At 38.5% G+C, this 26977-nt stretch overlaps 1 protein-coding gene across 1 annotated transcript in view; it reads left to right on the forward strand.

Annotated features, from left to right (window-relative positions):
• HERC4 (HECT and RLD domain containing E3 ubiquitin protein ligase 4) overlaps positions 1–26977 on the forward strand; it is a 270043-nt gene that overhangs the window by 105675 nt on the left and 137391 nt on the right. Inside the window, exons 4-5 of the mRNA XM_069541545.1 lie at positions 4423–4757; positions 5070–5113. The gene's annotated coding sequence lies outside the window, so the exon portion shown is untranslated. The remainder of the gene's footprint in view (positions 1–4422; positions 4758–5069; positions 5114–26977) is intronic.

A 26977-nucleotide genomic window follows, 5' to 3' on the forward strand; every position in this document is an offset into this window, starting at 1 on the left:
TTCCATCTCAGATGGTTCTCAGGTGGAAATGCATGTGTAAATTGTTAAACTGATAAATATTACCTAAAATAGGAAATATGAAAATGTATTACTTTCTCGTTCAAGCATTAATTTTAAAACTATCTGTTATAAAAGTTATAGTTTTAAAAAACCTGAGAGCTACTATGGATAACCCAGCTTTCATTTATTCATCCAATAAATATTAACTGAGCATTTACTATGTGCCAGGCACCCTTCTAGGCCCTGAGGATTCATCAGTGAACAACAGACAAAGTCCTTGCCCTCATGGAGTTGACATTCTAGTAGGGAAGATATAAATGTTAAGAAGAAAAATAAAGTAGGGCAAGGGACTGGAGAATGATGAGGTAGAGAAGAAGGTGTGCTACTGACATTTTGGCTAGGAATGTCAGGCAAAGCTTCTCATGCAGTGGAGAAGTTAGCCATGTGACCATCTGGGAGGAAGAAGTTAAGTGTCAAGGCCAAGGGAGGTGAATGTTTGGTGTGTCCAAGTCAAGCCCAGTGGGCCAGGAGGTGAGTGAGAAAGAAGACTGGAAGGCTAGAGCATGTAAGATCTTTCAGACCATGGGAAAGACTCTGAGTTTTACTAAATGTGTGAATGGGAAACCATTTTAAAGTTTTTTGAAGCAGATGACATGGTTTTGAGAAAGTTCAATTGTGGCTGCTATGCAAAGAATGCAAGAGATGATGCTGGTTTGGATCAATGAGTAGTATTAGAGGAAGATGGTGAGAAATGGTCAGATTTGAGATATCTTTTGAAAATAGAGCCAGTATGATTTAATGATGGATTGAAAGTAGGGTACAAGAGAAAGACCAGAGTCAAGAGTGACTCCAGTATTTATGGCCTAAGCAACTAGGTGAGTGGTGGAATTATTTACTGGGATGAGGCAGGAGCAAGTTTTAGGAAGGGTTCTCTTAAACATTTCATTTGACAAATGTCACAGCTCTTAGACATTTCAACTGGTGTGTTCAGGTGACATTGGACATTGCTTCCTTCTTTCTGTTTATTATAAATTGAAACAGATATTACACTGCTTTCAAACTAAGAATGAATAAATGCCATTGAAAACAGATTGTGCTTTTGATGAAATGGTCTTAGATTTGAAATGAGGCAGTTAATGTGGCATCAGGGCCAACTTTAGTAGATCATGTAAACTAATTTAGCCACATAGGATGCTTATTGAATGTTCTTCACTTTCTTTGCCAAATATCTATATTTTTTCCCTACGAATTTTGCTGAAAAGAGGATCTGACCTAAGAACTTGCTGAAAATGTTAAGAGTCTCGTTTACAAAAACAAAACTTAATGCTGATACCTTTGGGCATATTTCTCAAGTCATGTTAACACTATTCTTCTGTAGGTTCTGAGAAGACCTTGTTGGAAATAACATGAATTGTAAACTCATCTTTTGCTTATAATATGAACATTTAAATTGGGGCATTGACCAGAGAATTGGCAAAACCTAATATGAAGTAACTTGGATTAAAACATGAATACTGAAGTTTTCTGGCTATGAAATATTCTTAGATATTAAATGAGAAAACAAATCTGGTTTCTAGGGGAACACAAAAACAGTCTAATATTTAATAGTTATTTGGCTAGAGAGCTGGAATAGGAAAAGATAGACATCTTTAATTAACTCACCTCTAAACTGAGGAACAGAACTACGCTGCTTACTTCATGGGTTTGTTTGTGAAGGAACTTTAGAAATGTAGAACACTATACAAATTTAAGGTAATCCTTTTCTGTAGGGGAGCACTAGTGCAAAGGATACCAAAACCAGAGCCCAAAGTTAGTATTTAATCTGAAATATAGCAAATAAATAGTATAGAAGTAAATTCTATGACCCTTAAAAAAGGTAATGAAGCCAAGTAAGATGGCTTCAGGAATCTAGGATCAAAAAAAGGGTTTGGTGGTAGTCACAAAAATGAGGTTTTATTTCACTCTCAATTCACCATTCATGATGAACTTAGCTCTTATACCGAAGTCCCAAATGAGAAAACTTTGTCAATCCCCATTAACTCGAAGATTCATTTTAAATAAGAAAAAAAAAGTAAACATTTTCATCCTTCTTCAGCCTCTTAATATTGGGTTCATTTTCTTTAGGTGTTTAAGGATTTGAAAAATGATAACTTCCCTAATTGACACATTTGCTAGTTCCAGCCCTTGGTGTGAAGGCTCTGCTGGGCCTCTCTCAGACCGTGGGGTGCATTGTGACTCCAGGTGGAGGGCTATGTAGCACACAGTCTATACAGAGCTTGTCAAGGTGACTCTAGTTATACATGAGCTGTAGGAACTCTTCAGTGACTGCAGGTAAATAGTCGCACCAACTTTTGTGCCCACCAAAAATGTAACTGCTGAAAACATGTTCTTAAATGTCTCAACACACCATTTTGTCTGTACACGGGTTGTTCCCTTTAAGCAAAAGCCCAAGGCCTTAGCAGTTTTAAAAGCTCTTTATCAGCTGTAAAGCACCATAAAAATTTAGGAAAATATTTCTGTTGTGTTTGATCCTTCTATATCTCTTAAGAGAGGAAAAGAGATAAAATCTTTTCATTTTTTTGGCTTTTTATAGGCAATAACGGCCATGCTACAAGCAATGCCTTTGTCAAATCTCAATGTCAATGAGGAGACTAATTATTCTGGGGTTAGCAGTCTCATTCATCTTCTATTTTCAGGTTAATGAGCTGAGTTCATTACTCCTATTGCATCCAGGAGTTAACCTAAAAAATTTAGCTGTCACCTTTTCATATACTAACATTAGTTCATGAAAGTCCTTTCACAGTGAAACCTAATTTATCTGTAGTCCCGTTTCTTCAAAAATAAGTTTGAAAAACCATCTCTATGAATTCCAAAACCCTATTGGGATAAAAATTTATTGAATTTCTTGTGTCCATGAATTGTGGTTCTGAGTCCATTCCATTGAATGTGTGCCTTTGTAAGCTAGAAACTATATTCTATTATACAATAGATGTATTAGAGTCTGTAGTAGAGTCTATATTCTAAATTGTACACATATGGAACACTGGTGCTTTAATACGTTGTTAGGAGTTCCAATAGCATTAGCCATATTCTACAAGTGGGAATAGAGACAAACCTCCAGAATTTGGATAATGTCCAACTGTTTGTTTCATATTCCATTATTATAAGATTCTCTAATGTTTATAATTTTGTGTCCCGACAAAGTAAGTACAGTGTGCATATATTTCAGATTTCATGGGATGGCCTTGATTTTAAATATTTTGATTATTGTCAAATGGTGTATCAGACAGCATATCTTAATTTTTGTTTAAAAATATGTTTATTATAGCTATAAGTGTAGACATTCTCAATATCCTAGAAAAGGATTATATGGATTTTATGTGAAGTTAAGAGTTATTATTATTAAGGAGAGACTAAAAAATTATAACAATTTTTAAATTTAGAGCTTGTAGAATTCATTTCATCATTACCAATGTGAAAGTAGTTGAATAACAATGTTTTGAGAAAGGAAACTGGTTAGCTGTTTTGTTTCTTTCAAACTGATCGATGCTAGTATCTTTAACAAGTATGAGTAAAAAAATCTGTTGATAAGATAATAAAATTTCTTAGCACCCTTACTGTAATGTTCACTTTTTGGGAATGGAAATACAGATTAACTCATGTTTTCTTTTTCTTTGTTTATATGGTTATTAAAATATAGTTCAAGTTGTGCATCTAATTACTGCTAATAGTGCAATGTACCAAGCCAAACACTTGCCACTGACTGTCAAGTGTCTTTCTGATGCAGCTGAAAAGGGAGGAAGGGAGGGAGGGAGGGAGGGAGAGAGAGAGAGAGAGAGAGAGAGAGAGAGAGAGAAAGAGAGAGAGGGGGAGAGAAAGGAGAAAGAAAGAGCAATGTCCTTTGAGCAAGACGTTCTGCAGCTGTTGTGTACATTAATCCAGGGAGCAGATCTCCCAACACTAAATATAGCAAGCATATCCTTTTACATGATAAAAAAAAATGTTAAATGAAAGTCTTTAACTATGGAGTCATATTATTTTAGATTTGATTTCCTTTTAAAAGGAAATAGGCATTGCACACATATTCTCTATACAAACACCGTAATTTTAATAAATGGATGTATGGAAAATGCCAATGATAATACACATGTCACGACTTCCTCTGTTAAGATATTTTCCTTTAGGACCCGAGTAGGCTGTGATCTCTGAGGGTCTCATCAATCCCCTCTAAAATTTGACCACGTAGAAAACTTTATTTTTCACGTAATTTTGTGTCCCATCCTACGTAATTAGAAAGTTATCCTCGGTTTCACTGTAAGCAACAGTAATTAGGTCTCGGAAATATCCCTTTCCCATTGTCAGTTTCTTGTTATCAAAACATACTTGAGAACTTAAATCTGGATATTACCTTTCTTTTTTTAGTTGACCCAGATGAGGATGTCCAAACCAAGCACTCCACCGTGACGATAATTATCCAAGGAGAACTTTTAGATGAAAGCACAGGAGAAAAAGAAAATTCTTCACGTCCTTGGAAATGGAGAGTAGCCGTCCATAGAGTGAGGAGTTAACCTTAGTTTCAGTGAAGATGGCTGTTAGAAGCTGGACAACCTGTCACCACCGGAGCCAGAGCATTTGTCAGCTCACAGGTCCCAAGTTATTTTGAGCTGTATAAACCATGTGCCTGTGAAACATTCCACCTGATTGGATAGGAGAAAACTGAGCAAAGGGATTCCACAGCAGGACAGCACCTATGGGAGGTGGGGGTCAGTCAGTTTTCCTACCTATAGAATTTCACTTACAGCTAGAGGCCCAAGTTGTTTATTTATTTATGTTTGGAATTAATACTAAATTGATTATAACACATTCCATCTGTCAAATAAAATGGCATTATTTTTTGAAATATATCAAAATTCTTAATTTTTAAGAGAATTAACTTTATTTTTTTAAATAATTAATTTTATTGGAGTATAGCTGCTTTATGATGCTGTGTTAGTTTCTACTGTACAGCAAAGTGAATCAGCCATACATACACATATATCCCCTCTTTTTTTGATTTCCCTCCCATTTAGGTCACCACAGAGCACTGAGTAGAGTTCCCTGAACTACACAGAAGGTAAGAGAATTAACTTTAATTCATGGGAAATTTACTCTCATTTAATCACTGATACATTTTAGGAAATTTGGCTATGAAAAGCCAGTATGAAAGTGAGGTCCAACATTTTAAAGCTGAGGGTTGTTTTTTTTTTAACTGTCCAAAGGCTTAGAAAAAGCAGAGAAGATAACTAACATTAAAAGTTGTTAACTAGAGATCACAGGAGAAATGGAGAGGAAAAAGCCATCAGTCCGAGAATAAACCCAGTAACAAATTAGTTTGAACAAACTTTTTCAGAAAAAAAACGAATCAGATACTGTTTAAAAGTCAAAATTACTATATAATGTAACATATTATAACTCCTATTCATTTATGAGTACCTGGAATAACTTTTTTCTGTATATTATTTTGAAAAAGTCTATGCCAGATTTCTTCTTTTACACAAGCATTGCCGAACAATAAAAAAGAATCCTTAGCAAAACCAACATCTGCTCAAAAACCTACTTTGTCAAAGTATAGGCTCTTTGATATTAATTTCATATATTTTCAGAATATGAATTTGGAAAAAAAAAATTAACCCCATTATTTCAGTCTTGGTAGAAGCCTGGGTTTTGAAAATTCAGATAAATGCCATTGGGTTTTTTTTTTCTTTCTTTTAAGGGTCATTCTTAGATTTGGGTAGCATAAAATACATTGATTTAAACCTACCTTTCTTATTTTTATTTTTATTTTTTTGCGGTACGCGGGCCTCTCACTGTCGTGGCCTCTCCCGTTGCGGAGCACAGGCTCCGGACGCGCAGGCTCAGTGACCGTGGCTCACGGGCCCAGCCGCTCCGAGGCATGTGGGATCCTCCCAGACCAGGGCACGAACCGGTGTCCGCTGCATTGGCAGGCGGACTCTCAACCACTGCGCCACCAGCGAAGCCCATAAACCTACCTTTCTTAATTAAATCACACAATACTTGTAGAATTTCTTCCCATTCATTCAACAAATATTTATCTAATGCCTACTATGTACCAGGTACTGGGTATAAAGCAGTGCACAAAACATACCAAAATTCCTGCCCTCATGGCATTTACTAAGAGATCTTTTTACCTTTTTCAGTCACCTAGAGACTCCCTATAGTATATTGAATAGATATAAACTTTGTTTATTATGATCAAATCAGAAGCTTCACTATACCTTTTGTTAAGGAACTTTGAATTTACACAGGCAAAATGAAAAAGACTATTGAGGAAAACTTTAAAATAATCCAGACTGAAAGCACTATTACTAAGGAGGGAAGAGGGCACGAGAATAACTGAGTTATATGGATAGGTTATTTTCATTACTGCATTAATCTAGATCTTCAATGTACAGGGTTTTTTGATCTCTTACCTGTGCTGAAATTAACCTCGACTACTTAATTGTGTTTCTGCATTTTCTATTTAGGTAGGTGCTCCAACGATTTCTTTTTATTTAAAGAGAGGATTTTCCCCCACTATCCCTTTCAGATCTTGATGCATAATCAATATAAGTGCTGCTAAGTCTTGAGTCGGGACAGGAAAAAGTAAAACCTCCATTTCATTTAGCACAAAGATGTGCTACAATATGATTTTCTAAAGGGAAATGTCTACACACACTGTAAGTGAACATATTTCTGCTTCCTTGCAAACTGTTCCATGATAAGCCTGGTATCCTACCTTTCACCCAGGTATAGAACACTGAGGTGGAAGGAGACCCATACTGAAAGATAAACTAGAGTTGGTTGGGCAGTGAAATTAGGAATCAATAGGAAGAATTAAAATCGGTTTAAAATGCCAAAAAAAAAAAAAGTTACAGAATAAAGAGACAAAGAATTTCTGAATAGCAGTAATCTTTCTTTCATTTTTACTGTAACATTTTCAAATACAGTGTACAAAAAATTTGAGCTCTTTGAAAAAAAGTTGCATATAAATATTTTAAATAAATAATATTCAGCAACTGTGGATACCTTGCTTACAGTATATCAACCTTGTATTCTAGATTCTAGTTTTTTAAAATTGGTTTCTGCTCCCAAGTAATGTAGCCCCTACCCTGCATATCATCTTAGTAATTGTATAAACATTACACCACAAACCTACTAGCTTAGATTTTACCAGAGTTTACTGGTACAAAGAATACTTTTTAAAACTTAAAAAATATATCCAACATAGTTAAAAACAAATTTCATAAGTGACAAGTAAACACAAGTTTACATGTCTTAAGCCTTCCCCATAAAGTTGAGTGGCCCATCTAACACATGTGTTTATTGTGGTTTGAACATGATCTTGTGCTTGCCTTCAGCTGTTTTCTTAATTTAGTCACTCAGTTATAGAAACAGTTTACTCACATTGGGGTGATCCACAGGAATGCCAAGGAATCTGGAAGATCTATGACAGAGGAAGTCTTCACTTGGAGGATAAGCATGTGAGAATTTCTGTGCTAGTAGATTCATATAAAATTTTTGTATTTGCTATTTTTCCAGATTGCTTTAGATTTTTACTCTTTAAAAGAAATTTCTGACATATACCAAATTTTCAATGAGTTTTGCTTAAAGTTTATAGATTTATATTGAGGTATTCCCCTCAAGTATCAGATGAAAAAACAACAATCCTCTATATCTTATTTTTAAAGAATAGAGACTTGTGGGCTTCCCTGGTGGCGCAGTGGTTGAGAGTCCGCCTGCTGATGCAGGGGACACGGGTTCGTGCCCCGGTGCGGGAAGATCCCACATGCCGCAGAGCGGCTGGGCCCGTGAGCCATGGCCGCTGAGCCTGTGCGTCCGGAGCCTGTGCTCCGCAACGGGAGAGGCCACAACAGTGAGAGGCCCACGTACTGCAAAAAAAAAAAAAAAAAAAAAAAGAATAGAGACTTGTATTATTTTCTAACCTTTGCTAATGAGAAAAACACAGCAGAGGCAAGTTCTTGACCATCCAAAACAATGTATGTATGGTGGATTATAGAGGGTCTTAAACAAACCCCATGATACAGTGTAATTGAGAACTACAATTAAATCCTTAAGAAATGTCTTTTTCATCTCAACGGTACTGAAAACACTTGCTTAAAACTAAAAAAACTGAAAAAGCTATAAGTTCAAAACCTATTTAGTTTTAAAAACTAAAAACATCTAAACAAACTATAAACAGAATACTTATTATCCTGAAAAGTAAATTTGTGATTACCTGTCCCAGGAGAAGGACCGTTCCTGTGTCAATCAACCAGGATCATCCAGAGCCCAAATCTCACTGCCTAACTGTGTCAGCCACAAAAGTAGCATGAAGGAAATGTGATACTGCCCCGCCAGAGTAATGAAGGGTACTTACAGGGTTCCGTGGCAGATCCAGGGACCGTCACTTAGAACAGATTGCTCTTTCGGATCAACTTTACTAACTCAGTCTGTGCGATGTTCTTAACCTGGATGGATGGTGTGGGTAGATAATGACTAAGATGACTAAGGAAACAGACTTTCTTGATTTCTCCTTTGATGAGGTGAAAAGGATAATAAACATGAACTTTTAAAGAATAAAACATAAGGAATGCACAACATATCCATGCGGAGGATGCATGTGACACGTGTAAACATCTTTACCTGATACAAAACTGAGAGTATGGTTGATACATTTATTAAAGTAAATATGGGAAAATAATCAGTTGTTATAATAATGTGTGCACCCCCAGTTTTGGGGTAGATTAAAGCTTTACTATATGGTTTCCATGAAAGCACTGTAAGGCTTCCTTTACTTGTGCTTTTGATATGGAGGACATACCAAAGTTTACACTTTTTTTTTTTCTGCGGTACGTGGGCCTCTCACTCTTGTGGCCTCTCCCGCTGCGGAGCACAGGCTCCAGACGCACAGGTTCAGCGGCCATGGCTCACGGGCCCAGCCGCTCCGCGGCATGTGGGATTTTCCCGGACCGGGGCACGAACCCGCGTTCCCTGCATTGGCAGGCGGACTCTCAACCACTGCGCCACCAGGGAAGCCCCAAAGATTACACTTTTTAGGAAGTATTATTTCTAAGAAGGAAATCTGTTCCCAGAGTTTTTTTTTTTAAAGAGCATCTATGATTAACTGAAGAAATCCAAGACAATTAGTATCAGGCATGTAAGCCTGAGGTCTACAATTGATTCCTCCTGCTCACCACATTAATATAATGATTATATTAACACACATATAAACTTATCATCTCAGTAGAAGTAAGTTAACATTCTTTAGCTGTATGCTAGGCACTGTGTTAGCATGTGCCTAGCATGTGCCTAATGTCATGGACATTGTACTTTATTTTACATATTCCTTCAACAAACTATGAAGTAGGTACTGTTAGAATTCTCAATTTACAGGTAAGAATCTAAGGCTTAGAAAGAGGTTAGAAACTTGCCCAAGGTAACACAATGGGTGAGTGACTGGGCCAGGATTAAACCTAAGGCTAACTCTAAGTCTGTGCTCATAACTACTGCACATATTTAAAAGTTTGCATTTCTGCAGTATTTGAAAAAAAAATTAAGGGTAAAAATGAACATAAAACCTACTGTCTCCTTCAGTAAGTACTTTAAGGAAACACTGTGTTGAATTTTGTTTATAATTTTTCTGACAGAAAGGAACCCTGAAATTCTTTTGTATGACTAAACAAACAGGCAAAGAGAAAATATAGAAAGAAAAAAACGAATGCTTTCAGAAACATTGTATCTGCAGTATTTTAGCTGAGAACATGAATTGATATGTGGACCGAAACATTAGGCATTAATGCTGAAAGATAGGGCATTGGAAGGCAATCTGAATGCTTTAACAGACCTATTTTTTTTGTTCCATTTATGATAGTCATTTTGTTCAGACAATTTAAGACCTTTGTTCTTTTGAAAGTAAATTTCAATGCTTTGTGTTATTTCTCAGCACATCAACATGGGTCAATAAATTTTTTGCAAGTTAAGGGTAGGAAAATAATACTTGAAATATTCTCTCTTCATAATGCTATCACTGAATATCTTAAATGCCAGTGTGCCAGTCTCTGGGTGATTCCACTCAGATTCTATTTTTGGGCAGCTTGGACATCTCAGAAAGCTGAAAATAAAGTTCAGTGTTCTTATGCATGACCCAAATAATCACACTAACACTAATGATGTGAAGGAAAGGAAATGGGAATTAATATTTCTTCCAAGTGTACTCTAAGACAGGAGCAGCCTAAGTTATCTCTTATTCAACACTCACAGCAACCCTGAAAGGTATTGCTATTTGCATGTTACAAGGAGGAAACTAAGGCTTAAGGAAGTTTAGCTTTCCCAAAGGTAGCCAACCAGTGAGCTGCACAGCTGGGTGAATTCAAACCTAGGCCTCTCAGTTTAAAATGTATTCTCTTTTCATTGTGCCCCCCCCCACTATCTTCTCATGAAAAGTAATTATGCAGGTTAGTTCAAAAATCAGAAATCACCCAAAGAAGGAAACTCGCCGTTATTTTCATATGTATCGGTAGGCAAAGGATTATTAAAATTATTAACTTTGATTTTAGGGACTTGGTGTTTATTTAACAGAAGCAAGAAGAGAACAGAAAAATAGCATAAGACTAAGTCTTAGACTGTTTTCACAAAGAAGACTCAATAAAATTTGTTGACTGAAATAGCAAGGGCTAATACACATTTCCGAGAAGTTATTACCTGAAATCTATCAAAAGGAATTTGTATTTTATATCCCTATTCAAGTTCTTATTTTTATTTGCATTTGGATCTACCCATTTGGTGTTTCTTGCTTTAGCAAACTTCCTATCAAAGTCCGCATACTTTAATGGAACACCTGGAAAACCTTTATTTTGCCTCATCACCCAACTGCTTTTCATTCCAAACTGAGAATGGATTAGTTAAAACATAGTCTAACCAAGAAGTCTCCTGTTAATATATTAGAGATTCTCTCCTTTCATCTTATAACCTAGACAATAAGCTTTAATTAAAAATGTGGGTGAGGGAATTCCCTGGAGGTCCAGTGGTTAGGACGCTCTCAATGCCGGGGGCCCATGTTCAATCCCTGGTCAGGGAACTAAGATCCCACAAGCCACGTGACGCAGCCAAAAAAAAAAAAATGTGGGTGATAATGTCAATAAAAGGGATAAGCAAATATTTACAATGTCACAGGGGACTTAAACCAAAAATTTACCACAGTGTAAACTGAGCTGGGGATAAATCTGTTTGTAGACAGCCCATTGGCCTGACAATATTGTGCAGATTTCAAATAGGAATAAGAAAAGCCTTGGTATAATCAGAAATGTGATCATACTGATCCTATAAAACATAAACAACCTTTCTGGTCTGATCTGCCACTCTTCTACACAAATCCTTGTCTCCAAAATGTTCCACCAGTATTTCCTTGCTTTATCTTTCCTTCCTGCCTTTGTTCATTGTTTCTTCCAATTATTATGTAATTAAACAACTAATGGTTATAACATTTCTTATATTGCTGAATTAAACTGAGTTTTCATATATGCATTTATGCTTTATCTATTTAACTAGATCAACTCCTTGAGAATCGAAGCCATAAAAAAATGTATATAGGCCACACAGTTTTAATCTCAAGGCATGGCACAAATTAGTCACTTAATAAATATTTGTCTGTAGCATGCTATGAAAATAATCTATTAATTGTTGAGTTGTCCTAAATTATTCACACAATTCAACAAATATTTAATGAATGCTTATTGTGTGCCAGAAAAGATCAAATGACCTAAACTCTCAGCAACATTAACTGATTCAATTGTCATTAACAATTATGATGTTAGTTTAACACAGAAATACTGTTAAGAATCAATTCAAATGAGGAAAGGAGCTAAAAATGTTTGGTGGTTCTTTGTGCACCAGTCATTGAGCAATGACTATCAATATATGTGCTTTGGCCTAGTGGATGCTCACAATTCTTGAGATAATTGATACGGGGGACTTTCGCTTTTGGAAATGATTGGGGCTGTTTACAGCACCCACCTTGCCCAAGAGTTCTTCTGTAGGTGCCCCATAAGAGGCACTTTCATACTTTTGCATTTTCCTTAACTGGCTTAACCACTATTTTTCCTGCCCACCTTGCAACAACCTTTGTTTTACATCAGGTCTTTACTTTCTGTCCAAGCCCTAGAATCAGACTCTTTTTTTCTTCCATAGACTGCTCCTCTCGAGTTTTGGACTTAAAAACCCTACTACGGGGCTTCCCTGGTGGCGCAGTGGTTGAGAGTCCCCTGCCGATGCAGGGGACACGGGTTCGTGCCCCGGTCTGGGAGGATCCCACATGCCGCGGAGCGGCTGGGCCCGTGAGCCATGGCCGCTGAGCCTGCGTGTCCGGAGCCTGTGTTCCGCAACGGGAGAGGCCACAGCAGTGGCAGGCCCGTGTACCACAAAAAAACAAACAAACAAAAAACCCTATTACACATAGCTGAGAGGCAGTTCTGTCTGTTCTTATGCCTTGGTTTTTGAGATTCCAGCTCAAGTCACAGACTGAGTTGCCTGTTTTCTCAGAAATAAAGAGTACAGTACGCTTAAAACACATATTCTCTAATGTAGATCAAGATTTCAACTACTGGTGGCTGACTGCAAATTGGACTTATTAAAATGCAGATAAGCCAGAATGAATTACTCAGCTCTCTGGTGATCCTAGCTGACCTTGTCCAGTGTCCACACCAACCAAGCTTTATTGTTCACATTTAATACATAATTTAATTTAATACAACAACCCAGGAAGTGTGAATTGTTATCCCCATTTTATGGAGAATGAAACTGAAAAAATTATATGCTACTGTGGGTTTTGCAAATTCAGGGATCTGAAAAAGTCTCAGGAGGTACACCCTGAGATCATCCAAGGTATTCTATATCATTATCCTTCTTTGTATAGAGGAGGAAACTGAAGATCAGAGAAAAAATTTCCACAGGGCCCCCTCAGAGCTGTGATTCACACCCAAGTCTACATGACACCAAAGCCCAAGTTCTTCTATACTACATGGCATCTCCTTTCAGAGGAGTACACCCTTGTTAGTAATGCATTTGAGAATCAATTTTGAAAAAACTCAGAAAATGTAGAGTTCCAAGAAGGAGACCTCAAGTGATATTAGGATTATGATGATTTAGTGATTTCCTCCAAAATGCTTCCAAGTCCTTGGAAATCTGGATGATTTCCTATCTCTGACTGGTCAAAGAAATAACTTAAAAGAAATTGAAGCAACCATAAATAATAAACAATTATCTTGGTGCATTTCTATCTGCAAATTACTAGACATAGTGAAATTAAGCATGTAGAGATCATATTTTAAGTAGACATTTACTTAGCACTTCATCTTTTTGAAGTTATTTACAGTCATGTATTGGTTATTATGTTCTAATAACAATGACAGAACTATACCACTGTCCGTGAAGTTGGTCTTTATTATGATTATTTTGTACATAGGAAAATTAAACACTAGAATGGCCATGCAAATGTAAGTGTAAATCAGCAGTAAAACCGAGATTGCCAAGTTCACATTATTAATTTAGTTTAATAAGAGCTTTTTTAGGGGAACACCCCAAAGTTTATCTACTAGCAAAACTGGAGCAATAAATATGTGCTAAATGAGGCTTAGAACACGCTTTGAATAACTGAGTAGAGATGGCAACTAAAAGAAACATAAAAAAGTAATTATTTTCTATTTCTATTTTTCTAGCTGGTAATTATAGCAAATAATATTTTTCTAAGTCTTAAGAAAGCTGTGAGAACCAGATTAATTTCTTTTATTCTTTAAAATGATCTAATTGCTCATGAACTTTATTTATTTATTTATTTATTTATTTATTTTTTGCTGTACTTGGGCCTCTCACTGTTGTGGCCTCTCCCGTTGCGGAGCACAAGCTCCGGACGCGCAGGCTCAGCGGCCATGGCTCACGGGTCCAGCTGCTCCGCGGCATGTGGGATCTTCCCGGACCGGGGCACGAACCCATGTCCCCTGCATCGGCAGGCGGACTCTCAACCACTGCACCACCAGGGAAGCCCCATGAACTTTATTTTAAAGGTCATTTATCTCAATGTACTAAAAACTTCCTTCCTAGCTACTATGGGAAGTCTCAAAAAATAGAGACTCAGTTTTTTAAAAAAAATTCTTATCTGCTTTTTAATTTTGTATGAAGAATAGGTGGAAGAAATCCAATTACTATGTTAACAAAAAGAGGCAGCTGGATTGCTTATTTGGTGATCATTCACTATGTTTATATTGGGATGGCATGGTAGGCAGGGTTTTATTTGATTTAATTCTCTCTTCTCTATTAAGTTAGAAATGTTAAGGTCAGAGGATGTTTCCAAGTTCAGGTAATGTTTAACTCAAACAATGAAAAAAAATAAGTAAGCATAAAAGCCATTGTAAAATCAACGTCTTTAACTACCTTAAAACCAGAATAAGGGACTTCCTTGGTCCAGTGGCTAAGACTCCACGCTCCCAATGCAAGGGGCCCAGGTTCGATCCCTGGTGAGGGAACTAGATCCCACATTGCTGCAACGAAGATCCCGCGTGGTGCAACTAAGACCCAATGCAGACAAATAAATAAATATTAAAAAAAAAAAAATCAGAATAAGGATGCACGTGAATCAAATTTAAGAAAGATCCATCGCCTCTTTTCAGAAACAAATAATAACTAGTACAGAAAGATGAGCAGTTTTAAACTTGAGACATTGATATATGCCTTGTTTGATTTGAACATAGAATATTTAAAATTTATGTCAGTGGTATAGTATGATGTTTAAAAGAAGAAGTCAAATAAATGCTATAATTAGGCAGAGAGAAATTGTATTTAGAGTTAGAGTCTACCTCCACCACTTATTATCTGAGAAGGCTTAGGCAAGTTATTTAATTTCTCTGTGCTTTAGTTTCCTCAGCTCTAAAAAATGGGAGAAATATTAGTACCTAACTCATGGGATTGCTGTGAGAAGTAAGTAAATACTCTTAGAATAAAACCTGGCTCCTAGCAAGTGGCCAGTAAATGTTAGCTATCATTATTACCATTCTTATCATAAAAAGATATATTTTAAGTAAACATCTTTTAATCTGGCTTTGTGAAGTCACAGGGAGGGAAGTATACACATTTGCGCTGAGCTGTAAACTCTAAGGAAAGGCCAGAGGCTGAATGGGCCATCTAGACTGATGACTCAGACACAGCCGCAGTTCAGGTTTCCAGACTGATTCAGTCCTTGGCTTCTGTCCTGACACTGACAACAAAAATGCCAATTAGTGCAAGAGTGATGAGTTTTTTTAACATGGGTGCTGTTCATTAGAGATTCAAATCAGATCACTTACATCTTGTATAGGACACCAATAGTGATCAACCAAGTTCAGTTGTAAACCAAGGACATAGAGGTAAAATGCTTCATATCTAGTTACCGTGCTCCTGAACCATCTGCTTCTGAATTCTAAATTCTCAACTCAGCCACTGCCAAGGGGCTAAACATAGCTAAAGGGTTGAAATTATAATTTGATCTGACAACCCAAGTATCAAACAAGCCTACTTTAGCCAAATAAGTAGAGGGGTGACAAATATCAGAGCAGTATATCCACTCTGTGGTATGTGCTTTATGACAAGAAAATAATAATTGAGAGTATTGGTAAATATCTTATTTCTTATCTGATCTAGAAAAGGGTGTCAGCATAGATTGGTATAAAACTTTAGGTTGACAAAACTATTGTTAAGGTTAAGTGATTTAGAGAGGAGAAATCTAGGGAAGTGAGGGATATCTTAGAATTCCCATGATCCTGAATTGTCTAATGGACTAATGTTGAATGTATATAAACACCACATGGAATAAGATAAAGAAGATTTAGATCTACTAAATAAATGCTGATGATGATGATGTGGAGTAGATGTCAAATACAAAGAGCAATGATGTTTTAAATCCTATTATTTAAATGATCTTTTGTACTAACACTACATTTGAAAAGTGTTTTATTGTTTTTTATTAGCTATTTCTCATCAGAGTCCTGTCAGTAGATCTGCTTTAATACTCACATTTTACATATGTGGAAGCTGACATAAAAAATAATTAACTAGTTAGGGGCTTCCCTGATAGCGCAGTGGTTAAGAATCTGCCTGCCAGTGCAGGGGACACAGGTTCGAGCCCTGGTCCGGGAAGATCCCACATGCCGCAGAGCAGCTAAGCCCTTGCACTGCAACTACTGAGCCTGCACTCTAGAGCCCGCGAGCCACAACTGCTGAAGCCCGCGCGCCTAGAGCCTGTGCTCCACAACAAGAGAAGCCATCGCAATGAGAAGCCCTCGCACCACAATGAAGAGTAGCCCCCTGCTCACCGCAACTAGAGACAGCCTGCGCATAGCAACAAAGACCCAACGCAGCCATAAATAAATAAATAAATAATACAAAAAAAGCTTGACAACTTAAAAAAAAAAACATCTTCAGTCTTTTGAAACTCTTTATACAATATATGAATAAAATATATCCTTGACATTCACAGTAGGGTGTACCCTAAGCCATTTGTGGATCCCTTATACCATTGTTGTATTTGATTTTTCAGATAAAATGTGTATGAGATCATAATTAGAGAACTGATGGTTGCTTAGGCTCAGGGACCATGTAAGTGACTAGCCCTGAACCCCCAGGTCCAGGTGTACATGTCCAAAGTGATACCTCAGCAAAATCACAAATTATTGTGTCATGGCCTTTCAGGGTAGTTCCTTGTTTAGACAAAAATGCCAAATGTTAAATGTGTGAATGCCAAGGGCTTTTTTGTGTTTTTGATCAAATTCCTAAGTCCATGGCTGAGTGGCACTGCCAGTGGCAGGAACAAGGGATGCTCACACTTGAGGAAGCCATGAATTCACTCAAGCTAGGTCCTCGGATGAAGTGAAGCCAGTTTGCCACCAAACAAACCCCTGGGACCAGGACGTAGAGGGCAGGCTGTGGCCAGAGCTGGAGTGGGTCTGGCCTGGTTTAAACTCTGCTCCAGGCTAATAAGGAAAAACCAGCTGGTTTTGGGTCTCTGCCTTTGCCTTTAAGTCCTGATGTGACTTCTTTTCCCCAGGGTTTCTAATTAAAGAATAAAATTTAACTAGTTAAAAAAAAATTAGTTCAATGAGAAAGAATTAGTTCGGTTCTGAGAGTTTGAAACCTATGCCTCTTTAAACCTATGCCTATACCTCTTTAAACTTTAGTTATTCATTTTTAAAGAGTAGTAAAGCTTGTATAAGATTAAAAAGAAAGTCTTCAAAACAGTATTTATAATATGACCCTGTTTTATTTTTTAAAATTTTGGAGTACAATATTCCAAAATGTTAAACTGGTTATAACTATGTAGTGGAACTATGGAAGATTTTTCTCTCATATTTTTTCTTAGCTGTACTTTTTAAAAAACTTCTAATAAGGGTGTATTATAGTTATAAAGAGAAAAAAAATGGTAAAAGTTGCCCCCAAGGCAAAAAAAGAAAAAAAAAAGCTTCAAGGACACCAGTAGAAAAAAGAAGCAAAATTTGGCTGTAGCCTAACTGATGGTCTCTACCTACCTATCTATCTGTCAAATATATGTTTGTATATAAATATAAATATGTGTATATCTACATCTATATCTACATCTGAAGAGATAATTGGAATTACCAGTAGGAAAGGGAAATCAAAGAAGAAAGAATCAGCAGTGTTCATCCAAGAGAGCCTATCTGCTCCTGATGGTGGTGCTGGCAGCTCCAGACCAACACTACCAGATGCCATAACCAATTACTTACCTTGCTCCAATCCATGCTCATACAACAGCATTCTGATTTCAATTGAGTTTTTGTGTGTGTGTGTGTACGGTACGTGGGCCTCTCACTGTTGTGGCCTCTCCCGTTGCGGAGCACAGGCTCCGGACGCGCAGGCTCAGCGGCCATGGCTCGTGGGCCCAGCCGCTCCGCGGCATGTGGGATCCTCCTGGACCGGGGCACGAACCCGCGTCCCCTGCATCGGCAGGCGGACTCTCAACCACTGCGCCACCAGGGAAGCCCTCAATTGAGTGTTTTATTAAAATAGACTTATTTATTTTTTAAAACAAATTTATTTATTTATTTATTTTTGGCTGCATTGGGTCTTCGTTGTAGTTCGTGGGCTTCTCATTGCGGTGGCTTCTCGTTGCGGAGCATGGGCTCTAGGTGCGTGAGTTTCAGTAGTTGTGGCACACGGGCTCAGTAGTTGTGGCTCATGGGCTCTAGAGCACGGGCTCAGTAGTTGTGGCGCATGGGCTTAGTTGCTCCACGGCATGTGGGATCTTCCTGGACCAGGGCTCGAACCCGTGTCCCCTGCATTGGCAGGCGGATTCTTAACCACTGCACCACCAGGGAATTCCCTAGACTTCTTTTAAATAATAAGTTGGTAGGCGAATATGGTACTTAGTTTGCTCTCAAGCCATGTTTCTCATGGTCAATTAACAAATTGGAAATGTGGATGCTGTATTACTCTCTTGGGAGTTTGATTAATGTAAATACCCTGCAAAAGGACTGGATTGCTATAAGAGTTTTTGAAAAACAAATTAGGTTTCTGATCTTGGATAGCTGAGGACCAGACAATGAAACCTGGTGATTTCATCAAGGTGATTAAAAGCTGCAAGATCTTATGACAGTCAACCAACTGGACTTCCCTAAGAAGCAATCCTGTAATTCAATGTGTGACCTTTAGCATGAAATAAATACATGGCAGGTGTGTCTTGGAGACACTGCCATAAGGTACTTCCACAATATGAACGATGGGGATGGCGTTTTAGCTATGATCCAGCCTATCTTTCTTAGCTTGGAGTTGTAGATAAACTGAGGACGAGAGGAAGTAAGTCGGTTATCTAAGATTGCAGTTGATATCAGCTCAAACTTGAAATTATAATTGGTGCTTCCTAGTCCAGCATATGAAACTGTTTTCCATAGCCTTTATGAAATAATATCACAGCTGTAAAATGCACACATCCATGACTATATCTTCATTTCCTGTTTTAAAAGGTATTTATTCACTAGTATGTTCAAAGTACTCTGCTAAGTTAAGAGTTTCTTCAAATCTGCTCTATATGTTTTATAATATGAGTAAATGTTTAACGCTGGGAGTAGGGTAGAGGAAAATATGGCTACTTACTGAGAAGCTAATACATGCCAGGCACTGTTCTAGATACACTACATCTTACTTTCATTTATTATATGATTAAATGCTTTTCAATAATGATGATTTTTATTTAATGATCATCTTGGATATGACCCGATGCAATGAAGTGCATTCATTTAGGGCAGCAGTCCCTAACCCTTTTGGCACCAGGGATCAGTTTCATGGAAGACAATTTTTCCACGGACTGGGGCAGAGGGGGATGGTTTCGGGATGATTCAAGTGCATTACATTTATTGTGCACTTTATTTCTATTATTATTACATTGTAAGATATAATGAAATTATTATACAACTCACCATAATGCTGATAGGAGCCGGAGCTCAGGCGGTAATGCGAGCGATGGGGAGCGGCTGTAAATACAGATGAAGCTTCACTCGCTTGCTCTCACCTCCTGCTGTGCGGCCCCGGTCCTAACAGGCCTCGGACTGGTAGTGGTCCATGGCCCGGCGGTTGGGGACCCCTGATTAGGGTATCATTAGAGAACTTATATGGTACACGTCCGAAGGTTTTAGTAAATAATAAGTGAAAGTAATACTCCCAACGGAAGAGGTTCTTTTCTGTCTCGCTACACACTAAGCATCCCTCCCACCCCCCACAAAAGCTCACAAAAGACCACATATTGTGTGATTCCATTTATATGAAATGTCCAGAATAGACAAATCTACAGAAACAGATTGTAAATTTGTGGTTGCCTAGGGTTGTGGGTGAGGGGAATGTGGGAAGAAAAGAGGAGTCACTGCTCTTGGTATAGGTTTTTGTGGGGAGGGTGAGGAAATGTTCTACAGTTGATTGTGGCAATGGTTGCAAAACTCTGTAGATATACTAAAAACCACTGTATTGTACACTTTAAATAGGTGAATTGTATGGTATGTGAATTATATCTCAATACAGCTGTAATTTTTTTAAAGTTCTAAATTTCTGCCGTCCAGTTGCACAGTCCCTTCAGATCAACCCTGTGAGATACCCTCTTAATAGAATGGGAGGGTTTTACCATTAATGAGTAGTAACTTAAAAAAAAAACAGGTAACATAAAAATGAATTCCAGCACAGAAGGTAGGAACTTATAGAAACCATGGTGAGTGATAGATAAATACGCCAACTGGGAATAACTCATGTGTGTCCTAAGGTAAATCACTGATCCAGTTCTCTATGAAACAACAACACAGAAAATCCTGGCCTCCTCCAGGATTCTGTTTTCTGTCTTCAACCAGCTCAACCACTCTGTACTTTGCCCATGAACAAAGCACAGTGTTGCCCACTTAGTCCTATTTGTGGTATCTCTAATCTTTCCTTTTTGGACCTGCAGTATCTCATCCATTTTTTTAATATCACTTGGAGGTACTCTTTCCTCATTCTTCTTCCACATGGTTTTACAGATTTTCTAGGACAGCCTCCTCCCTTTACCCCAACACTTGAAAAAAAAACAGCACCTACACACCCCAGAGAGCCACAGTTCAACAAGGTGAAAAGGTGTGGTTCAGATGAATACCTTGGGTGAGGATGGATACAAGAATAGTTTTATTGCTCTCTTAATCATTGGATTCCTGGAGGCATCTCTTTACTAGGCAATATTAAATCTTTCCATTGTCCGGACATTCCCTTAAGAAATCGCTTGCTTTACCTCCCAAGGTGAGTTCTCAGGGAGGGCCTTACCTGGCACAAACTGCAGTGGATCTCCACGGGGGTTCCACGGGGGCTCCTGGCCCTTCCCCTCACTTGCTGAGCGTAGGGAAATCTGCCGTGGCTTTCCCTTCCTGGGCTTGCCCATCCTGCTAATTTTAGGCTGCTTCCTCATGCAGCCACCTTGGGTATCAGCATGTGGCTCCCCTCAGAGGAGCTATTTTCTCCTATGAGTCTCATTTGTTTACAACTTCTCTCCCTTTTCCTCCTCAACCCCACCTCTGTATAGCTGAGCTATTTCTTAGTAATAAATAAAATATCTTCCAGAATTATGCTTACTCTAATCTGAGTTTATACCTGAATTCAAGGGACTAAGGAAAACTTTTTATATTAGATTTTAGTTGTCCTTCCCAGTAGCCAGATTTCCAAATCATGTTTATCTAACAAATAAACTAGGTTTCTACTGTGGATAAGATATTAGGTCACAGGGATACAATGATGAGCAAAGCACATGTGTATTTCACTGATGTAATCTCGATAACAGATTTATCAAACTTCCACTGTGTTCTGTGCTCTCTGTTCAGACGTGGGAATAAAAAATTAATAAAGCAGAGCCCGTGTCCTCAAAGAGCTCATTAGATATTTCAGTATACATAGAGATTCAAAGAGGCAGGGCTTACAAATTCCTGAGACTTAGTTTTCATATAATGAATGGAAATTATGTCTTCATATATGTTATAGACATAATCAAACAAATTGCTTATTAACTTAAAGGATATAAATATACAAGGGCAGTAGACAAAATGGATACGCTAAGCAGCATCTCAAGGCTCTCCTTTACATGTCCCCCCGAGCATTTTGTTATTCTATGGAGCCAGAGGGGTTGAAGTACCTGGAGAAGCCAATCTAGGCAATCAAAGCACAGGTGATGACTATCAGTATAACAAGACACATTCAACTTAAGATTTTTCGAGGTGATGGCGATGTTAATTAATGTATGTGGTATTCATTTCACAGTACATATGTGTATCAAATCATGACATTTTACACCTTAAACCTACACAATATTATATGTCAATTATATCTCAATAATGCTGAAAAAAAGATTTTTATTCTACTTGAACAGAATAAGACTGAACTTATCCATTATTTATATGTGTGGATAATTGACCCTGTAAATTCATGGTGTGGGCATGTCTTCTACGTGAACGTAACTAAGCTCCCCAATACTTGGAAAGAGGTCCTTAGCACCTTGTTGAGTAAAAATATTTACAAAATTCCAAGATCCATTGAGTAAACATACTGATTTCTGTGTCTGTGCAACATACTTTGGAGTATGAAAAAACATCAGAATGATATTCAGTAAATGTTCCCAGTATGTATCTCCTGAGGTGGTGTCTCTGATATTTTCTTCTTTATATTTTCCTGAATTGTTTAAATTATTAACAATAATAATTAATATTTTAAAATAAAATCTCTTTTAATTTTTAAATGAGAATTTCCCATACTAAACAAATTTAATTTTAAACAGAATAATTTTTTGTTAAATAAAAGAAACCATCTTACCCAGTCCCTCTAATTGTAACGAGGAGAAGGATGATAAGGTGTATCACCCTTACCATAGACTCAGTGTACAATTTTATTCTCTGATGATGTAGTACTTTAAAAAAAAATGTTTTCCACACGAAAAACAATTCTAACATTCACCATTCCACAGGATTTCTGTTTTATTGTCGACACTCTCAGTGCTTGCAAATGGGAGCGGTTTGAAAGCTGCTCTTTGGAAGTTAGCTTGCTGGGCAGTGCTTCCTTTTAAAGATTGAACAGATGAAGTTTGTTGTTTGTTGAAAGTGAACAGCACACGACCCTTCAGTTCACCTCTTAATACCCCAATGTTTACAAAGAGTAATTTTTCTTCTCTTTATTTTTTTAAAGTAAAACAGCAGGCTGAACTGCATGGCACTTTTCTTGGGCAAACATGTTTGTCATTTTATGTGGTTAAACTGTATTTAGGTGCTGTGGAGGTGGCAACTATAATTTGTCTTCTAGGAACACTCTGTCCTTCCTAGTCACTGATGCTCAACTGTTCCTTCAGGCTATCAGATCTACACTGAGACAATAAAAATACATTTTTAAACTGTAACGAAAATCTGTCCACAAAAATGTCTGTGTTTTATTTATTTCTAAATGCCAGCTATTATGGCAGTTTATTTCATTTTTCCAAAAGAAGCATGAGTAACAGTACACATTTTTTAAACATTTGCAATCAATGTGTATAAAAGTTATCTGTATGCTGAAGGCAACCAACAGTTGGTTCTAGAGCACGTAAGGAGTTCTGGGGGGTAGGGGAAAAGGGAAGGGAGTTTAAAAAGCTTTTCTGTCTCTTTACTTCTGTGTCCTCTGTGCTGCTTTCGTAAGATTTTTAATGCTTAATTAAGAAATGTGGGGGGCTTCCCTGGTGGCGCAGTGGTTGAGAGTCCGCCTGCGGATGCAGGGGACACAGGTTCGTGCCCCGTTCCGGGAGGGTCCCACATGCCGCGGAGCGGCTGGGCCCGTGAGCCATGGCCGCTGAGCCTGCGCGTCCGGAGCCTGTGCTCCGCAACGGGAGAGGCCACAGCAGTGAGAGGCCCGCGTACCAAAAGAAAAAAAAAAAAAAAAAAAAAGAAATGTGTTGTTGGGAGTCCCCTTGGTGGTCCAGTGGTTAGGACTCTGTGTTTTCACTGCAGGGGGCACGGGTTCTATCCCTGGTTGGGGAACTAAGATCCTGCACGCTGTGAGGCAAAAAAAAAAAAAAAAGATGTCAATTTCTCTTATAAAAAGTGATAATTGAATAAGATGCACAGCAAGTCTGTTTCTTTTATACCATTAGTTTGAAAGTTAGTAATAAAGGATTCAATAGATGAAGATACTCATGCTGTGGTTGACTTCTATGAAAGAAATAGTACTGTTAATTTGACTAAAACCTGTAGTTAAAATTAGTTTTAGTCCTGATTCTATTTGAAGGCTGTGAGGCATGCCACTTAAAAATATACATATGGGGCTTCCCTGGTGGCACAGTGGTTGAGAGTCCGACTGCCGATGTAGGGGACACGGGTTCGTGCCCTGGTCCGGGAAGATCCCACATGCCGCGGAGCGGCTGGGCCCGTGAGCCATGGCCGCTGAGGCTGCGCATCGGGAACCTGTGCTCCGCAACGGGAGAGGCCACAACAGTGAGAGGCCCGCGTACCACAAAAAAAAAAAAAAAAAAAGTATATATATATATATATATATATATATATATATATATATACACACACATACACACACACATACATATGTACATATATGTGTGTTTGTATATACATATATATACATATGTGTGTGTGTATGTATATATATATATATAAAAGATCTGGGCTTCCCTGGTGGCGCAGTGGTTAAGAATCTGCCTGCCAATGCAAGGGACACGGGTTTGAGCCCTGCCCCGGGAAGATCCCACATGCCGTGGAGCAACTAAGCCCGTGTGCCACAACTACTGAGCCTGTGCTCTAGAGCCCACAAGCCACAACTACTGAGCCCACGTGCCACAACTACTGAAGCCTGCACGCCTAGAGCCCGTGCTCTGCAACAAGAGAAGCTACCGCAACGAGAAGTCCGCGCACCACAACGAAGAGTAGCCCCCGGCTCACCGCAACTAGAGAAAGCCCAGGCACAGCAACGAAGACCCAACACAACCATAAATAAACAAACAAACAAACAAATAAATAAGATCTCACCCTTTGGCTTGATGCAGGTTATATTGCTGATTCACTTTGGTATGGGACCTGGCACAAGGAACAAGAAAAAGCAAACTTTCCAGATTTCATATTTCTAACAGCTAAATTTGAACTTTTCAACCTCAGATATCTTTATGAGACCCTTTGAAATCAGTAGCAACAAAATAGCTCAACTTGCAACCCAAAGTTTGACTGTTAAGCTCTAGTAGTTGAGATTCTGTCTCTTTATTGCTATTTTAATTGTTTTCTTTAAAAGAAAAACACATAGGGACTTCCCTGGTGGTGCAGTGGTTAAGAATCCGCCTGCCAGTGCAGGGGACATGGGTTCGATTTCTGGTCCGGGAAGATCCCACATGCCGCGGAGCAGGTAAGCCTGTGCGCCACAACTACTGAAGCCCTCGTGCCTAGAGCCCGTGCCCCGCAACAAGAGAAGCCACTGCAATGAGAAGCACGTGCACCGCAAGGAAGAGTAGCCCCTGCTCGCCGCAACTAGAGAAAGCCTGCGCACAGCAACGAAGACGCAACACAGCCAAAAATTAAAAAATAAGTAAATTTATTTTTAAAAAAATAGAGAAGAAAAACACATAGACTTAAAAGATTCATATACGTACAGATCCCACACTTCATACCATATTTCTTTGGTGATGCTCATTATTAATTAGAACTTGCAGAATTCTCATCTTATGATTGCTGTGGGATAAAATTAATTTTAAAGCATAGTTTATCATACAGTTAAGACTTCGTTTTTAAAAACAACTTTTTTTTTCTGCCAACCCTCCCCCCTGCAAAAACAAAACAAAACAACAACAACAAACACCATAGTCATTCTGAGCACTTTCTCTGTTTAGAAACTATAGTAACTGGAATAATCACACTGTAATTTCAAAGGCATGGACACATCCCCACATACTGGTCAATGGCCACATTACATGTGATTTTTTTTCAGGCTTATGACTGTTTGAATGCCAGCTGAATTCCTGTAATTGGATGGAAAACAAACACAAAGAAATTATAGAGTTATAAAAAGAAAGCATTTAAAAAATATTTCAGGTATTTATAATATGATCATTACTACTGTTTCACGCTGGGATACTGTGAAGGAAATTGGAGTCAGAATGTAAATTTAGAGCAGGAAATGAGATTAGTATAAATGTGAGAATGAAAGTTGAGAAGGATTCTATAATAAATATCCAGGATTATTATTCTTTATGTTGTTAAGTGGCATATATCATAACATGTAATATTATGAATAAAATTGTTTTGCTTGCATCTATTAAAAAGAGGGGGAAATTTTTTTCTGTGCTTTCTCATTTATGTGGCAGAAGAGAATTCTTTCTCCCATCTCACTCACTTCTGGGCTAGGCCCATACCCTGTAGGATAACAGAAAAAGGACTTTTTATGATGCAGTTCAAAAGGAAGAAAAAAATTGTTACGGGCTGAATTGTGTCCCCTGCCAAAATCATATGCTTAAGTCCCAATCTCCAGTACCTCAGAATATGACTGTATTTGGAGATGGAGGTTTTTTTGTTTTTTTTTTTACGGTACGCGGGCCTTTCGGTGTTGCGGCCTCTCCCGCTGCGGAGCACAGGCTCCGGACGCGCAGGCTCAGCGGCCATGGCTCACGGGCCCAGCCGCTCCGCGGCATGTGGGCTCTTCCTGGACCGGGGCACGAACCCGTGTCCCCTGCATCAGCAGGCGGACTCTCAACCACTGCGCCACCAGGGAAGCCCAGAGATGGAGCTTTAAAGCGGTAATTAAGGTAAAACGAGTGGGCCCCAACCCAGTACACCTGGTGTCTCTATAAGAAGAAGAGACTAGGGCAGAGAGAATGCGCAGAGGGAGGAATGGCCATAGGAACACCCAGCGAGGAGGTAGCCATCTGTACGTCAAGGAAAGAGGCCTCAGAAGAAACCAAACCTGCCAACACCTCGATGTCTGACTTCTAGCCTCCAGAACTGTGAGAAAATCAATTTCTGTTGTTTTAAGCCACCCAGTCTGTGGTATTTTGGTATGGCAGCCATACCAAACTAATACAGAAACACACTCTTGATTTTTCAAACTTAAAAAACAGGCCACTTCATTTTTCCTGGTCAAAACCTGTCCTTCTCCTTCTTCCTTCAGCAGCTATCCTCATCTTGGTAAATGTCCTCAAGTCAGAAAACTACCAGTGGCCCAGCACTCCTCCCATTCTCTGCTCCCCTACAAACCATCCATCACAACTCTGTTAATTTTATTCCCAAAGTATGCTTTAAATCTACCTTCTTTACTTTATCTCCATCATAACCACCTTAGTCCCCACCGCTATTATCTCCCACTTGGATTATTATAAAAGCCTCCTAAATGATTTATCTCTGCCCATGTTCACCCTCCTGTAATTCAGCAATACTGTGCAGTTCAGCAACAAGAG

This window comes from Delphinus delphis, chromosome 16, assembly GCF_949987515.2.
Source record: "Delphinus delphis chromosome 16, mDelDel1.2, whole genome shotgun sequence".
In the NCBI taxonomy this organism is placed as follows: Eukaryota; Metazoa; Chordata; class Mammalia; order Artiodactyla; family Delphinidae; genus Delphinus; species Delphinus delphis.